We start from the raw sequence: 12,049 nt of genomic DNA on the forward strand, positions 1-12,049 counted from the left end.
CATCCCTCCATATATGCCATTGGGTGAAGTTCACCCTTGAAGCAATCACTCTTAAGAACTTCAGCTGTACCTACCCTTAGCAAGCTTATATGGGGTTAGAGTTAGTGCTCACGCTGTGTGTGAGAGAGATGCAGTATGTAGAGTCAAATTCTATCAACATGCCAAAAACTGTTTTTCTATAGCTGCAGGTGAATTCAGAGGTGTGTTTAGGAGTTAGGGAGGAGAGACCAACTGTTGGGAACTCATTTTGGTAAGCTGTCAAACCTTCATAGACTTTTGTTTCTGTAGACCCTGATATGAAGAAGGAAGCAGGGGCTAAGTAAGGACGTGAGATAAGGATAGAGAAGTAGGGAGAGGAGAAATCATTGAACATCTCACAGACCATATTAATGCTTGCAATGCATCTTGTATTATTTTAAAGATGTTAGCATGTAAAATTTTCAATTTGTACTTTGGATAGTTGTCTTAGATTGTAAACATCATTCTTAACTGGAAAATAACATAAATTTAGCAATTTTATTGAACGCGATTTAAAAATGGGTCTTGGCTCACATGGAGATCTAGAATTTAGAAAAAGAAAAAAAGAATTAGATTCTGTTTTATAGCTTAATTCAAATCAAACTTACTTTTGAATGTATTTTAAGTTTCTGAAAGACTAAGTAAATCACAGTACTTTTTATAGCATGGAGTAAAATTTACATAATTTTACATTTTATGGAATTTTATCACTCTATCATGATGTCACATCCTGAATAAGAATGCAAACATGCACCACCTACATTAATGAATGAATGCTTTTAAGGCCACATGTAATAACTATGAGCTGGTGAATGCAAGCAATCTACCTTTTAATTTTTTATTATAATCATGTTATTTTATTTTTCCAGTTTTATTGAAATATGACTAATATATTACATTGTGTAAGTGTAAGGTGTATACGTTGATTTGATACACTTACATATTGTAAAATGATTACCACCATAGATAACACTTTGATCACCTCACAAAACTACCATTTCTTTTTTGTGGTGAGAACATTTAAAAACTTCTCTCCTAGCAACTTTTAGGTACATAATATAGTATTATTAACTATAATCATCATGTTGTACATTAGATTCCCATAACTTATTAGTCTTTTAACCAACATTTCCCCATTTCCTCCAATATCCAGCCCCTGGAAACCACTATGCTACTCTGTTTCTATGACTTGGATTTTTTTTAGATTCCACAAAGAAGTGATACCCTACAGTATCTGTCTTTCTCTATGTGACTTATCTCACTTAAGATGATGCCGTCAGAGTCCATCTTTGTTGTAGCAAATGGCAGGATTTCTTTTTTTCTCTTGGCTGAATATTTCTTTGTATATATACAAATCTTTATCCATTCATCCATTCATAGACACTTAAGTTGTTTCCATATATTGGCTATTGTGAGTGATGCTACAATGAATATGGAAGTACATAGATCTCTTTGAGATACTGATTTCATTTTCTTTGCTTATATATACTTAGAAGTGGAATTGCTAGACCATAACCATATGCTATTTTAGATATAAGCATTAGGATAAGTTTCATAATAATATTCTAGGTGTACATATTCCTATTTGTCCCCAATCAATGGAAACACTACATGGAAATGAGTGAGAGAAAAAATAAATTACTTATTTCTAGATAGTATAAAATCATTTACAGGATTTAATATTATTTTATGCCAACAATTTTGTAAAATTAATGAATAATTGCTTTAAAAATATTTTTAAACAAAGGAATAATTTGTAAAGAGTGTGACCAAGTCACTTTAATTTAGTATTTTGAATTTCATTTGACAATTCCTTTAATAACATTATTTTTTTATTATTTTATAAAAGTTCTCTTTATTACTTTCTAATCTTAAATGCAAATCCTTTGACAGAGGAAGAGATTACTTTCTCTGTATTTCCCATCAAGACTTTTTAACATGCATATTAACCACACTGAATAATTTCTTAGGGTAGAAATAATTTACATGAGGAATTAATACATAAATCAATTAGAATAAGGCTCAACATGTGTACTAAAACATACTAAGCTATACTAGACCACTTGCATATCTGATTATAATTAATATCTAAAATAGTTGCTGTTGATTTCCTAGAAAACAATGTTATTTCACTTATGTGTGTGAGTGTTGTGTGTGTATGTATGTGTCTTGGAATATTTATTAATGTGTATATTATACACACCTATGGAGATATACTATTATTACTTTGGAAGGTATTTCACATTTTGGATATTTTTTCATGATTTTAAAAAATTTTTAGTTAATATTATTTTCATTGGTTAATTGTTGAGAACTAATTAAATACTAGGTTTTGACCAAAAAAGACACACATTTCCTAAATTCCCAAAATGTGGAAGTGGAAGCTGGTATCTGAATCTGCATATGTTGTTAGAATGGAGAGCGTCCCCAAAGTTGGGACCTAGGTAGCTTAGCACAGTCCCTGATGTAGCATCTATGGGATTGAAAGGGAGCTTCCTTATAAAGATTCTTCCTTCAAGAATATCAGGGCAATTAACCACACAGAAAAAGTTCAAACAGTTTCTATATATAAAGTAACATAAAGGCCTCTGTTACACAAACAGCACATAAACACAAGTGCAGATTGCAATATCAATGCATTGTGTGACATTAAAAAAAATAATCTCACTAAACCATAACATTTCACAGGCATGTAATTTATGATCCAAACTCTGTTGTCCTAATGACAAAGCACACTGAAATGTTCCTACATTAAATTGTTCAAGTAATTTTTTTAGAGTGTAACTGCTTGTCTTTGTCATTTTTAGACAAATGAAAATTTTATATGGAGTTTTTCCTAATACATTCCCTAGTACTTACATGCTTAGATTCGAAGAGGAAACCTACTATACAATCAATTATTATTTTCCACTGCTATTTTCTTTGACTCCTTAAGGCTGTCTTAATAATATTTGTAAGAAGCCTTACTGCTTTTAGTCTGATATCTAGTGTAAATAATTTGTACTTTTAGTGGGAAGTCTGGACCCTATGAAGATTTAAATAGTGTGGAGTCCGTGTCTGTTGCCACTGAGATCAATATTTATAGAGTTCACTTTGCTTTGTTCATCTTCCTGCAGTAAAACTATCCAACTCCCTCAGAATAGTGCATTTATCCATTAAATGTCCAAGATATATCTCACTTACCAACTAATTGATTATATAAAATATACTCTATATATACATCTTTCTCTATATGCTTATGTTCTAGAATTTCTGACTCGCAGAATTATCTCTTTCTCAGAGCAGGGTACTACCACACTATCTTCTAGCCATGGCTTATCAATCTAGGAGAATAGGAGGGAGCCTCTGGGGTGTTTAGAAAAGAAAAACAGAGACTCTTTTTAGCATATTAACATACCAAAGTTAATGCTAAGTGGTAGATAATCTTAGGTATAGTAACATATATTTGCCTACTAGTTGTTTCATTTTAAATTTGGATTGGGAAAAATTTATCATTTTTTCCTTCCCCTCCTACCTGGAGTTGCTAAAACCGTTCATACCCTGCCAGTACCTGACAGGACTGAATTAAGTAGGCTAGAGACTGAGAAAAAGAACAAGTCAGACCTTGGGGGAAGGTTTAGGAGTTAAGAGGGGAGCGGAGAAGAGGGAGAGATGTACCTTGGGTTCTCTTTTATGCCAATTGAGTAGATAGATAATAAACTGATAAGCAAATGTTTATACATGTTATATATGAATAAATTATTTTATTAAAATAAAAATAGAGATCAAGGAGTTGCATCTTTTGTGCATCAACCTGCCAATCATTTTGCATATATTTTCACACTTAATCTTCATATAACATTAAACAATTTACAATTAGGGCAGCCCCGGTGGCGCAGCGGTTTAGCGCCGCCTGCAGCCTGGGGTGTGATCCTGGAGACCCAGGATCGAGTCCCACATCGGGCTCCCTGCATGGAGCCTGCTTCTCCCTCTGCCTGTGTCTCTGCCTCTCTCTTCGCTCTCTCTGAATGAATGAATGAATAAATAAATCTTTAAAAAAAATTTACAATTAGATAAACAATGTGCTCCCAAGGGAGGTTATACCACATACCCTAAGTCAGCTCTTATGTAAAAGAATGAGGATTTTCACAATAGTCTCTCCAGCTCAACTAATTGCTTGGATTCAAACTCTTTAAAAAGATTTTTTGGTAGATAAACTTAAAGTTATTAAAATTTTCTTATGTTATAAAAGTGTTATTTCCTAAAGGCAATAATTTTAATTTTCTTTCTTTTCCCCAAACCCCACTGCATTCAGATCTATTTCATTTGTACCAATGAAATTACCAATATGATTTTGCTAGGCTAGCATGTTTAAATGCAAGTTAAATGACTTGGAATTAAAAGATATTCATGAACATTTCCTGAGGTATTTTAAAATTGCATAAACTTTCAGTTCTTTATGGGTTTATGAGAAGGTATCATATTCACCAAGCTGTGCTGTTTTTATTAGAAAAACAAAATCTCTTCTCCTCACCTTCTTCTCACATTAAAAAAAAAGAAAAAAAAAAAGAAAAGAAAAAAAAAGAAGAAGCAGCTCTCTTTAAAGACTACCATTGTCAGTTTATAGCCTGCTTTCCAAAGACTTTTTGAAAAATGCTAAAGAAGCAGGAACAAATACTTGGGTAAATGCATGCAATGAATAAATGTAAAATTCTTCAGGTGCTTCTTACCACTCAAAGATCCAGGGGCTGCCTATAACTGCCAGCTTCTGATGGTCACAAGTCCTGAACATAGACAAAGTCATGTTCAAATAATCCAACCAATTCTAGAAATTCTACTTTACTTCCTGATTCCATTACTTTAAATCCTTCACAAAAGTGTTATTTTATATCAGGAAATAAATAATTGAAGCAATTTCGAAACAAAATTTGGTCAATAACCATATAGTCATTAGGTTATCTCTAATACCTGTATATTTGACGTCCAATGAATTAATCTTTTGTGTTTGATTGTGTGACTTTTCATCCCAGAACAATGTAGATCACAAGGTATAACACATTATAAGCAGAATCCGCTATATAATTTGGTGGAGCCTGTGGAAAAATAAAATCAAGTGCTTATTTTTCAAAAATTATTAATTTCAAGATGTGTGGGATGCCTGGGTGGCTCAGCGGTTGAGCACTTGCCCTCGGCTCAGGTCATGATCCCAGTATCCGGGATCCGGTCCCGCACTGGGCTCCCTGCTAGGAGCCTGTTTCTCCCTCTGCCTGTGTCTCTGTCTCTCTCTCTCAGTCTGTGTCTTTCATGAATAAATAAATAAATCTTAAAAAAAAAATTTCAAGATGGCAACATCGAGCATTAAACCAAGTGTGGGGACACTCTGAGCACTGGGCCCTGTGTCACTGCAAAGGTTGTATTCCCAGGGAACCAGCCGTGGCTATAAGATTTCAGTTCCTCGACTTGTCACCACACTCTTTTCTGGTAATAGCCTATATTCCCGGTATCCTATAAATAGTCAAATTGAAAAAAAAAAAGGTAGAATAATAATTCTATCTACAATAAAAATTAAATCAATAAAAACATAATTCTAATATAATTATTTTTAGGTTTTGAAGGCATCCCTGAAAGATACCTCAGAGTAAGTAAATTCTCTCTCAGAATTGATAGTATGAAGAACTGAAATAAACACTAATTTATCAGAGTAGTTATCTATCTTTCTATAAGATCTATCAAAGTTATTTTGGGCTTTAATACTTATAAAAATGACTGGGCACTGAATGCCTTTAGGAGAAAGCTTTTTTAAAAAATTGTTATTATAGGGATCCCTGGGTGGCGCAGCGGTTTAGTGCCTGCCTTTGGCTCAGGGCACGATCCTGGAGACCCGGGATCGAATCCCACGTCAGGCTCCCGGTGCATGGAGCCTGCTTCTCCCTCTGCCTGTGTCTCTGCCTCTCTCTCTCTCTCTCTCTCTCTCTGTGTGACTATCATAAATAAATAAAAATTAAAAAAAATTGTTATTATACTAGTAAATCTTTCTAGAATTCTGTACAAAATGAACTTGTTATTTTCTTACATTTCTGGCTGGCCACATGGATATTATTTTTTATCAGAGTATAGCCGATGCATACAATGAGGATTATGACTCTTGATCTTGAGTTGTCCTTCTCATCTGCTATATCTCAATGTATATTTTTCATATGCCAGGATCCATATGGACCACTTGAATGATTTATTTCAAACTAGTGGTTCTTCATGACTTCTTATTACATAATTAATACATTCAGTCTAAAGCAAAATATGAAATTCAGGAATGGAAAATGAATAAATTGCCCATGTTTTTCTATTCCAAGTTATTAACTTTTAATATTGGGATATGGACCTCCACTGTTTCTCTGGTATTTAAAAAGGAGAGTATACTATATAGATTTCTATAAGCCTTTTTCATTAAAAACATATGAGGGACATTTTTCTAGATCAATAAACATGTTTTTAACATTTGGGTCGCGATCAATTATATAGTTGAGGTGGAATTCCACAGCTCATCTCTGTTGCTGTAGAATAAGGATCTTCATCAACTTTCTTTCTTTCTTTCCCAATCTTTCTCGATCTTTCTCACAAAGGTGTTATTATGTCTTATCTTTTAGTTGCAGAATTGTCTATTCAACTATTGTTTACTTTGTAAGAAAGCTGTTGCATTGTTTTTTAACTTCAGGGGTTTTGTTTGGATATAATTCCATTTCTCCCTTTTGGCTTTTGGTCATGCTTCATTCAACTGTGGCTCCAGCTTACGTAGAGTCATTGTTCTTTCTTGGTTCTGTGGGCAGATCACAAGAAGAAACCAGCCATGTTGATATGTGGAGAAAAGTACCCAAGCAAACTGAATAAGTGCAAAGGCTCAATGATTATGTTGGGACATCAGCTGAGAGTAAGATGCAGGAAGGAAGTAATGTGACATTTTAACAATAAATGAAAAGAAGCTTAAGACATAAATTCTTGCTATGAATCAAGATAGGGATGTGGATGACTGGGCGAGATCAGGAGAAAACACAGATCTTTGGGGTTGATAAGACTAAGAAATTGAGAAGTCATGATATTGCACAAATCATTTTCGTGGGTACTGAAATCTCTAAGAATGATGACAAGAACATTGATTGGTAGAGGGGTATCAGAATTATATTTGGCTATTAAACTGGAGACTCTAAGACATTTACTTACATCTTGCAGGCAGAACATAGTTATGTTCCTACACTGCAGAATAAAAGAGTTCTCATACTAATAAGGAAAGGGAGAGCAAAGGTATGATAGTTTCTTGTCTTTGCCTTTACAATTAAAAACTATGAAAAATTCTTATTAGGAAACTTCAGAGGTCTTCTACACATTTATCTTTAAATTTAAGAAAAAAATTAAAGTACTTGTTTGTATCTTAATGTTGTTTTACCTCTACTTAAAAGCTAATACCTGATATGTGATGGATAGTCAATACCTATTTGGTAAATGAATGAATCAATGAAAAAAAAAATGACTAGGTGATTATTACTTATCAAGCATAAAAAAATCCTGGCTTCAAATTTCCAGCACTCTGGCAATTAACATAACAATTTCCTGCATAGTCTACATACATTAAAAATGGCTTGGACAATGGACAGAGCATAAGCAAACTAGGTTAAATGGTAGCTGGTATCTCTATCACTAATACCCAGAATGACCAAAGTCAAGTTCTTTAACCTCAGTGAGGTTGTTTCCTTCTCTTCCATATTCCAGATCTGTACTCTACATCCAGACTAATATGTAAGATGAAAAAAAAAAAAAAAAAAACCTAAGATGTTGCCTTCTCACATCACTGGTTTTGAGTCTATGTTTTTTTTTTTTTTTAAGATTTTATTTATTTATTCATGAGAGACACACACACACAGAGAGAGAGAGAGAGAGAGAGAGGCAGAGACACAGGCAGAAGGAGAAGCAAGTTCCATGCAGGGAGCCCGACCTGGGACTCCATCCCGGGTCTCCAGGATCATGCCCTGGGCTGAAGGTGGCGCTGAACCACTGAGCCACCCAGGCTGCCCAGAGTCGATGGTTCTTTCAAGATAGTGGATAGTTAGTGATTTATACACATTTTTCTATCTGTAGGCTATGTGAGAAACATAGCATTTTTAGACTTAGCATTTTCAGAAATATGGGAGGATTGAATTTTATGGCATCCTATGTTTCAGTGGAGATGTGAGTCTAGTTATAGCCAATGCATTGTGAGCAGAAGTCAACTATGGGCCAGGCATTGAATGGCAGGGCAGGACCCTTAAAGTGACGCAGGTTCTTTCTCATAATAGATGGTAGGCATTACATGGCCTTAAAGTTCTTGCTCTTAGTGTACCTTCCACATACAATCCCCTGTATTGTGGACAAGACCTGTGGTGGATATGTTGAGATATCACTCTTGTGATTAGGTTATATTATATTAAAAGTTGAAGACATTTTGCAGATATCATTAAGGTCCCTAATCATTTGACTTTGAAATAATAAAAATTATTCTGGGTAGGCTTGATTTAATTAGGTAATCCCTTAAAAAATAAATTCTTCTGCTTACCTCGATAGAGTGAGCTGTCATGTTGTCTGAGTGGGGCCTGTGCTAAGGAACTATGAGTGTCTCTTTGGACCTGTGGGCAAGATGTGGGTAGCAGTCAACAATCAAAAGTAGACCTCTGTTCTACATCCATAAGGAACTGAATTCTGTCAACAACAATGTGATTTTGGAGGAGGACGGTGGTTCCATAAAGAATACTGCTGACTGGGCAGTCGGGGTGGCTCAGCGGTTTAGCGCAGCCTTCAGCCCGGGGCATGATCCTAGAAACCCAGAATTGAGTCCCATGTCAGGCTCCCTGCATGGAGCCTGCTTCTCTCTCTCCCTCTGCCTGTGTCGCTGCCTCTCTTTCTTTCTGTGTCTCTCATGAATAAATAAATAAATCTTTAAAAAAAAAAAGAAAAAAGAATGTTGCTGACCATCTTGTGATACCTTAAGAGAAGACTGAGCTAGATTGTGCCAGACCCTGACCCACAAAAACTTTAAGATAATAAATGTACATTGTGGGCAGCCTGGGTGGCTCAGCAGTTTAGCATCACCTTCAGCCCAGGGCCTGATCCTAGATACCTAGGATGGAGTCCCATGTCGGGCTCCATGGAGCCTGGTTTTCCTTCTGCATGGAGGGATGGTTTTCCCTCTGCCTGTGTCTCTGCCTGTGTCTCTGCCTCTCTCTCTTTCTCTGTGTCTCTCATGAATAAGTAAATAAAATCTTTAAAAAAAGATGTACATTGTTTTAAAGTGTTATTTTAGGCCATTGACTTTATGGTAATTTTTTACAAAGCAATAAAACACTAATACATAAGCAGCAATATTTAAAAGATTGCCTTGACAAATTAGTTCCCTGAATTGAAATTATGTATATATACACTACTCTTTATAAACCACAGTGCACATAGAAGAACAAAAACTAAAACTTTGTTCTCTTAAAAGTATTCATCTTTGAGAGTTCTTCCTTCCTTCCTTCTTTCCTCCCTCCCTCCCACCCTCCCTCCCTCCCTCCCTTCCTCCTTGTATTTCTTTTTTTCACAGCCTAAGATAGCCTATCTTAACTGATGCAAATTTGGCACTGTAAGCCAAAGTCTATAATAACAAAACAACATTGCTTTAAGAAATTTGCCTAGGTGGCAAAGGAACTATTATTAGAGATTAGAAGGATATTTATCCAGGTTATGTAATGAAGAAATACATGATGATAAAGCTGTAAAATGTGCAATGCAAATAATTTATCTTCTGACTTTGTAACTTTAGGGAATGAGTTTATAAAATAGAAGTTAGTTACGTGTGTTAGTTATCATTGGTCACATTTTAGAAATATAGAGATGAAGAAATGCATTAAAAAATAATTGGATAGTTTGTAAGCACAAATGAGAGAGCACAGAGTCCCAAAGTGTAAGGAATTAGAAGATTGGAAAAAGCAATTGCTTCTCAATCCTGAGCAGTAAAAGATATTATTGAAAAATTCCTTGAACAACAAAGGTTTATTAAAACTAAGCCATACAGCAAGAATGCAATCAAGGGTTTGGCTGTCACATCCATTGTTAAAACTGCTTGATGGATTAAGGTGGCAGGAGGTATATCCATTTGATTGTACAAAATGATTCAGGAAAGAGAGTCTAAGGATATGACTCTCCCAATAAGCCTAAAAGACTCGAGTTCCCTATAGTTAAATCAAGAGAGAGACATATGTCAAAGCTAGATATAGCTTATGGTTCATGAGGCTGGAATCAAATGGATTTGAAGTTAACTTCTTGAGAGAGTTACCTTGCCAAAGAAATCTCTAAGCCTCGGCTAAAAACATCAGTGATTATTTGAAACTTACCAACTTTTAACATACAAGAAGTAGGTTAAGAAAGCTGATTGGCCCCCCAAGGACATCGGAATCCTCAATAGCTACTTCAGATGTGCCAGAATGATAGAAGAGAGAAGATATCTTTGGATACAGAACTAAGGATCAAAGAGGCCAAACAGCAGAACTTCCTGACATTGGGATCAGGGTATAATTGAGATGTACTTGCCACAAACAATATAGGGTCTCCTCATAGCTTTTGCCCATGGGATATCAGAATTTCTGTAGATCATTAACACCTGTGTACTTTCTTTTATTACTATTGATGAATGATGGTACTTATTTTAATTGTTCTATTTTTGTTCAATCACTGTAGATTTTTTTAAAAGATTTTATTTATTTATTTATGAGAGACACACACAGAGAGAGAGGCAGAGACACAGGCAGAGAGAGAAGCAGGTTCCATGCAAGGAGCCCGATGTGGGACTCGATCCTGGGTCCCCAGGATCAGGCCCTGGGCTGAAGGTGGCGCTAAACCGCTGAGCCACCCGGGCTGCCCAATCACTGTAGATTTTTTTGGAGGTGGGTATACAGTTTTCTGATATATGTATAGATCAAGATAGGATCATAAATATACCTGCTATAGTGACTACTGCTTGCCACAGTTCATGTAGTTTGAGGATTGGGTCTTTATTTTATGGGACTTTCGAGTTACCTCCTTTTGGAAATGAGGGAGTGCCTTTTGCCTTGGAAGCAAAAGTGATCCAAGCAATGGCCAGAGAGTGGACTGTCTGGCATTAATGCAGATAACTAAATATTTCTGTCTCTCTTCATTCCAGTTTTACAGTAGTATTGCAGGTCACCATTGTGTGTGCAGTCATATAACTAATTATGGCCAATGAATTAGGGGTAGAAGTAACATATATCATTCTAAGGCTATTTAATTGATGGCAAAACTAAATTCAGAACTCTCTGTATCCTCCCATATCAACACAAATATGGTATATTTTTATTCTCAGTAACAACTGGAAACCTCTAAAAGGAGAAATCCAAGTAAACTAATCTAAATCAGAGATGATGGAGCTATAAAGTTAGAGACAGAAAGAAAGGTTGGAAATTGGAAAAAAAAAAATCACTGCAGGGGAAGGGGTGACTGGAGGAAGTAAATGGACAGTGGTCCAGCAATATTCCCAGATACTAGGACCGGTTGTGATAGGGGTGGCTCTATTGGTATGGAACCCAATACCATGGGTATTGATAAGCCCATGATAAGTGATAGTGATAAGCTGAGTCCCATATTGTGCCCCTTTATAGACATGTAGTGCAAACTAAAACTATCTCATTTTAGGCTTCAATCACTGAGATTTGGGAGTTACTTGTTACAACAAAACCTTATCCATCCTGAAAGAAACAAAAAGGAAGTCTCAAAACTTCTCAAACATATCACATAAGGAAAGATATCAAGGGATCTACTCATTAGAATCCTTCAAAATTTGATAGAATGGAATTTTGATATTTAATTTTACATTTGTTTTCATAAGAAATTATTGTTATCATCTGGTTAAAAGTTCTACAGTGAAATAACTCTTAAATATTATTACATTTAAATAAAGGGGAAGTTGGTGGTGCCAGAATTAACATAGAAACTGCTTGTTGATGTAAGTGATTCTATTTATAATGCTAAGAAAGAT

General features: G+C 35.3%; 1 long non-coding RNA gene across 45 annotated transcripts in view; it reads right to left on the minus strand.

The window, feature by feature from the left end:
• Nucleotides 1-375: 375 nt before the first annotated feature.
• Nucleotides 376-12,049, minus strand: part of LOC102155162 — a 132,835-nt gene continuing 121,161 nt past the window's right edge. For 17 of the 45 annotated variants that reach the window (XR_005385676.1, XR_005385670.1, XR_005385672.1 and 14 more), the window contains 5 exons: nucleotides 6,673-6,811; nucleotides 6,071-6,282; nucleotides 4,966-5,090; nucleotides 1,281-1,439; nucleotides 377-560 (listed from right to left, as the gene is read on the minus strand). This is a non-coding gene — a long non-coding RNA (uncharacterized LOC102155162). The other 28 variants (XR_005385660.1, XR_005385664.1, XR_005385647.1 and 25 more) reach the window with 14 other exon arrangements.

This window comes from Canis lupus, chromosome 38 (assembly GCF_011100685.1).
Source record: "Canis lupus familiaris isolate Mischka breed German Shepherd chromosome 38, alternate assembly UU_Cfam_GSD_1.0, whole genome shotgun sequence".
Taxonomy (NCBI): Eukaryota; Metazoa; Chordata; class Mammalia; order Carnivora; family Canidae; genus Canis; species Canis lupus.